The sequence below is a fragment of the Marmota flaviventris genome, chromosome 11 (genome assembly GCF_047511675.1).
Source record: "Marmota flaviventris isolate mMarFla1 chromosome 11, mMarFla1.hap1, whole genome shotgun sequence".
NCBI classification, from domain to species: domain Eukaryota; kingdom Metazoa; phylum Chordata; class Mammalia; order Rodentia; family Sciuridae; genus Marmota; species Marmota flaviventris.
This window is the reverse complement of record NC_092508.1, coordinates 8175185-8181190: the sequence shown is the minus strand read 5'-3', so window position 1 is coordinate 8181190 and position 6006 is coordinate 8175185. Positions and strand designations below refer to the sequence as shown.

Below are 6006 nucleotides of genomic sequence, written 5' to 3'. Positions count from 1 at the left end.
TTTGACATCACAAGATTTTGCTAGAGTGGAAGTCTAATAACATTTAAATAAGCAATCTCATGACTAAGAAAGAACTACAGCTCTTATGGGTATTATTCCACAGCTAGGATATGTATTACATATTAAATCAACCCCAGCATTAAATATGCTTTGCACAATTATGGTATGATAGCAGTGATGATGCTAGTGAGAAAAGAATATCTTTAGTTCAAGAAGGAGGGAAATACAAGAAGCAGAAAGCAGACATAGTTGGTCATTTTCTGATGAGGAAAGGTAAATTTTAAACATAGAATATAAAAAGAAAACTACTCCCTTATTTCTCCATGGTGGAAATAATATGAAGCATTTATTTGATATATTGAACAAAAACAGAGCTAAGTAATCCAACTCCATTGCAGCATAACTAAAAAAAAAAAGAAAAAATCACCTCTTCAACACAGTGTAAGATTTAAATGCAAACTGCATAAGGGCACATGTCATATAAAATAGTAAGACTGCTGCTGCCTTACCAAGTACTTCCAGTCCCTACCCAGGTTAGAGTGAAATACTGGTGGTCCCAATAGTTTTATTGAAATTAATCATTTAAAAAATATTTTTAAATGACAAATCAAAATGCCTCAGTCTCAGTAACCATATATTCAACTGAAACTTTTATCTATGTAAATGAGATTTATTTACTTCCCACTAGTAAGTCTTTATTTCACTCACGTTACAGCTATGTATTTTCCATACTTAGTATCTGCCTTGCCCAATATCAAAGAAAAAAATCCAGAATGATTAGTAAATAAAAATGTAGGAAATAACACCCCCTTGAGTTTTAAATATTTTTAAGGTTTAAAAAGTGTTTTAAGCTTGTAATTCCTAGTAGGAAAACATTATCTGAATGAACACCCTAATGGCAAACCATTGTAAAATGCTTCAACTGGATTTGCTGCAGAGGGGTAGGGATTATCTTCAAAGCACCCCAGCTCTCCTGATGAGGTCAGAGGTGCACTGGTTTGTATTATTGCGACAGCCATTAAGTGATCTAGGTTGCTTTTCCTTCAGTAAGGGTTTTGTCAGGTGGGCACTATGCTTGACCTCCAAATTTGGCTGACAATTTACTGATGAGATTCATAACCTTTGGGTTGCTTTGATATTTTGACATATTTGCTGGGTTCTGGGCCACATCCTGGAAGGCCACCATAACTTCTGGATCCTGAATGGCTGCAAGAACCTCCGGATCACTAAGAATTCCATCGAGCCCAGGCATTCCTGCCATTCCGGGCATGCCCCCTCCCATTCCAGGCCTTCCTCCAGGAAAGCCACCTGGAAAAGAGCCAAACTGAGCTCCTGCTTGTCCTCTGGCTTCTTCCTCCCTCTGGGCTCTCTCATGTTCTTCTCGAGCCTTCTTAACTGTTTCTATTCTTTCTTTGATCTCTCGCTCTTCACGTTTTCGCTCATATTTTCTCCGATGTTCAGCAATTTTCTGGGCCCGTGGTTGAACTTCTTTCAGCATTGCACTAGCATCATCATCATCATCCAGTTTACAGGCAAGAGCAAGATCATGGGCTGCTTCTTCCCAGTGGCCCAAAAGTCTGTGGGCTTTCCCTCGCCACTTGTAAGGCTGAGCTGAATCGGGATTTATTTCAATGGCTCTGTCACAGTCTCGAATGGCAGCATTTGGCTTCTGTAATTTGATGAAGACACTGGCTCTCCTGGCATACAGAATGGCCAAGCGAGGATTTAGCTTGATAGCATCTGTGAACAAGTCAATGGCTTTCTGTAGTTCACCATCATTCAGGGCTTCGACGGCAGCCCCTTTCTTTTCATTTGCTTGATCCACCATCTCCTCGGTTAGCTCCGCATTTTCACCTCCCATTTCTTGAGGAGCATCATCAGTGTCTGGTTCAATTCCACCTTCATTATCAATTTCTAGATCACTTTCCTCACTTGATGGCTCATCTCTCTTAACGTTTTCTTCCGACTTCTTGCTAATGTTTTTTCTTCCTTGGTATTTTCTTCTGATTTAGGTTTATGAGTAGCAGGTGGTACTTTACCCCCGATGCTCTCCACCCACTCTCTCAGGAAGCGCATCTCCTTGGTGTGCAGGACGCTGCTTACACATTTTCACGAAGGCCTGAAGCTCGCTCACTTGGCGGGGATCCAGGGTCGAAGAGGCAGGCGGAGGCGGCTGCAGCCGGTTCCCAGGCCCGGGCGCTGGCTCAGCGTGACCGCGCAGAAGGGGCGACAATCTATTTTTAAATCGGGATTAGCAACCATAATTCTATCTGCAACCTCACTTCCTCTTTCCCAGATAACCTAACATATTCTTAGGACCAAGGGATTAGGATGTGAGCATTTTTGAGGGGCCATTACGTTGCCTTCCACAGACCACAGCAATTATATAACCTCCAAGATCTGTTTCTTTTCCTTTTTTTTTTTTTTCCAATACTGAAGATGGATTCCAGGGCCCTCACACATGCTAGGCAAGCCCTCTACCACCAAGCTACATCCCTAACTCTTTTCATTGTATTTTGCGACAGGGTCTTGCAGAATTGCACATGCTGGTCTTGAACTTGTGATCCTCCAGCAGCAACCTCTCAAGTAGCTGAAATTATAGGCATGTGCCATTGCACCTGGCCGTCTTTTTCTTTATACATCCTACAATGGTTGTAGTGCGGGTTAAAAATGATGACTCTATTAGTTACCTCTTGCTATGTAAAAAATAACCTCCAAATTTATTAGTCTAAGCCAATTTCATTTCATACCCTTTCCAAGGATCAGAAATTAGCTAAGCACAATGGCGCACACCTGTAATCCCAGCAGCTCGGGAGGCTGAGGCAGGAGGATTTCGAGTTCAAAGCCAGCCTCAGCAAAAGCGAGGTGCTAAGCAACTTAATGAGACCCTGTTTCTAAATAAAATACTAAATAATAGGGCTGGGGATATGGCTCATTGGTTGAGTGCCCCTGAGAGTTCAGTCCTCAATACACACACACACACACGCACACACACACACACACACACACACACACACACACAAACCAAAAAAACAAAAGGAAGGAAGGAAGGAGGGAAGGAAAGTTAAGAGAGTGGCTCAACTGAGTGATTCTAGCTCAGGTCTTTCACAAGCTGCAGACAAGATATAAGCCAATCCCAGTTATTAAAAGATTGAACAGAGCTGAAAGCTCCATCAATGACTGATGGCAGGAAACCTCTGCTTCTTGCCCTATGGCTTGCTCTCCTTTGGGCTACACGAGTATCCTCACAATATGGCAGCTGGCATTCCCCAGTGATCCAAAAGAGTAGAATGCAAGCCACAATATATTTTGTTTTACCTAGCCAAGTACCTCTGTATAATTTAAGATAATTAAATAATTTTCAAATTTATAAAATTTATCTATAACCTGACTTAGTTTGGTCTAGCTCAGCAGTGTCCACACATTATCAGCAGAATCCCTTCATCAAGTTAAATGTCTCAGGTAGCCCAATATGACTTCCAAATACAAGGGCAATGGCTCAAATAGGAGCAAAGCCTGGGGACCATCTCAGGTGTGTCTCTCACTCCTCAGCTTACAAACTTCTGGGTCAGTCTTTCATCCAAGCAGGACCTTTTCTGACTTTCCAAAACTGGAAACAATTGCTTTTATGAAATTCAAAATGGCAAGAGGACTCCTGTCTTCTCAAACGTTTTTCTTCTTAAAGTCCTTTATTTTGAAAATATTTTATTAAAATTTTTTAATCAGTAAAAGATGGAAAGAAGAATTACTCATTCAATTAAATGTAAATTCCCAGCCCAATCTCATTTTGACCTTAAAACCCAGAAGTCTTTGCAATCCAAAAACCTAAAACAATTGGGGGCTGGTCCTAGGTGCTCCTCTTCCCACACTTCTCTCTCTTCCCTCCCTAAGTCTCTTTCCCCAGTCTTAAGTCAATATTAATTTCCAGAAACCAGTGTGTGATGGAGAGTCAGCCCCACTGCCTGCCTCAGGGAGTCAAGGTACTATGGCCTGGCAGGCATCTAAGAATAGCAGCCAGTTGGGCCTGGGTCTAAATCCCAGACCCACCACTCACTAGCTGCCTGAATTTGGACAAGTTACTTAACCAGGCTGAGCCTCCATTTTGATGTCTATAACTTGGGAAGGCTGCTATCTCCATTTCTGGGTTGTAAAAAGATGAGATGCAATACACCAACACACAGGAGGACCCCCACAGAAATAGGGGCGATTATTTGACACAAATGAGAACCTGTTAAATGTTCCTGGATTTCCGCTCAGCCCTTCCCAAGGGCTGATTAATTTGGTGTGTGACTACCCAAGTTTTATTTCCCAGCCTCTCTTGCAGCTGGGTTGGTCACATGGCATATGAATGGAAACAACGCTCCTAATTCCAAGTCACTCCCAGGACAGAAGGCTGCCTCCCCCCACTCCCTGATGTCTGCTTTCTCATCCTTCTGCTAGCTGGGAGCTGAGGGGTCTCTCCTCTCTCTCTCTCTCTCTCTCTCTCTCTCTCTCTCTCTCTCTCTCTCTCTCTCTCTTCCTCCTTCCCTCCCACCCTCTGCCGTGATGTGGCTTAGTGTGCCAGGGGCTGATGTCAGACTTCGGAGAACTTTGTCCAAATGCAGTTGAACTGACCATGAGCAGCAGAGTACCACCCACAGGCCGACTTTGGGCTACCTTTGCCCATCAGAGGTAACAGAGCAGTTCAAGGCAATGTTTGAGGAGTCTCTATTCCTTTCTGATCTGGTTTTCCCAATTTTGGACTCTGATAAAAGCTGGTTTAGAAGGCAAAGATGAAGGCATGTGTAGGGCTCCTGCCTCCCCACAGTAGTCCCAATTTGAGACCCCCATACTCAGCTCAGCCTGCAGAAAGGACAACACCTGTCTGGTGGGGCTGCCATCCTGGATGAAAGCCCACCCTCACTTTTCACTAGGGGACGCAGCTCCAGAGTCTGGGGTTTTGGGGTTTTCAGTTCACAGGTTTACAGTTGATCAACTGATTTATTAGTCTTATTTGTATGGTTTTTTTTAAAAAAATATTTTAGAACTTAACAAAGCTCATTTTCTTAGAAATTAACAAAGGGACAATTTCCCCCACCATTGGAGTTCCAGTCTCAGCCGTTGTCCCAGGTCCCTCTATCCCACCTCCCCAAGCTCCCTCTGCTCACCCCATGTGCTGGGCAGCTAAGGAATTTTTGCTTTTTGTTTTGTTTTGCTGAAAATATTGGCTGACATTTTGACCAGACTCTAGTACCCACAGAAGACAAGAAATGAAAGGACCCAAATGTCCTGCAACCCCATGGGTTTATAATAAATAGTACAGGACCCTGGTTCCCAGATCACCCAGAGAGGAGCCAGGATGGGTGCAACCAGACCTGTCTGCCAGGCTGCAGCCACCCAGAATGGCCACTCTGTTCCTCAAGTGCCTTCCATAAGTTCCAGGTACAGAAAGTACACCGTTTTAAACACCACAGGTGCACAAAAATCCGTTTTACTTGAAGGCTTGAGCAATAAAAGGTCTATCCACGGGATAAAAGGATGTACCTTTTAAAACTACACACATACAGAATGATGGAGAAATTAAACAGAGTTCGCGTTACACTAGCATCCAACAGCAACTCCCCTATGTTGGAAGATTTCCAAGGAACAAGGGGGCGGAGGCCCTTGACCATGACAGGAAGAGGTAAGGCGCAGGGGTATTGTGACATGCTCAGCTTTTCCCTTGGCCAACCGAGGTCCAAGCCCTTTGGGGGCAGGGGAGCCGCCGGACCAACATGGAGCAGCGGCCCAGGGCGCAGCCTTCCGTGGCCCGGGAGAGCTCTGAGGCGCAGCAGGAGATTCTAGCCCAGTCTATCGAGGGCCGCGGCCGGGTGCTGCTGGTAAGAGAGCTCTGGAAGCAGGACGATTGCTGCAAGGATCTGCAGAACTTTCCAGAGCAGGCCTCAACCCATCAGCTCACCAGGTCCTCGTCCACACGAGCCACCATAGGCCACAGCACCTCCAGTAACTGCACCAGGAGGGGACTTA

The 6006-nt window shown here is 44.6% G+C and overlaps 1 pseudogene; it reads right to left on the bottom strand.

Moving 5' to 3' along the window:
- Nucleotides 1–357: 357 nt before the first annotated feature.
- Nucleotides 358–5651, bottom strand: LOC114097853 (hsc70-interacting protein pseudogene; annotated as a pseudogene).
- Between the last annotated feature and the right edge of the window lie 355 nt (nt 5652–6006).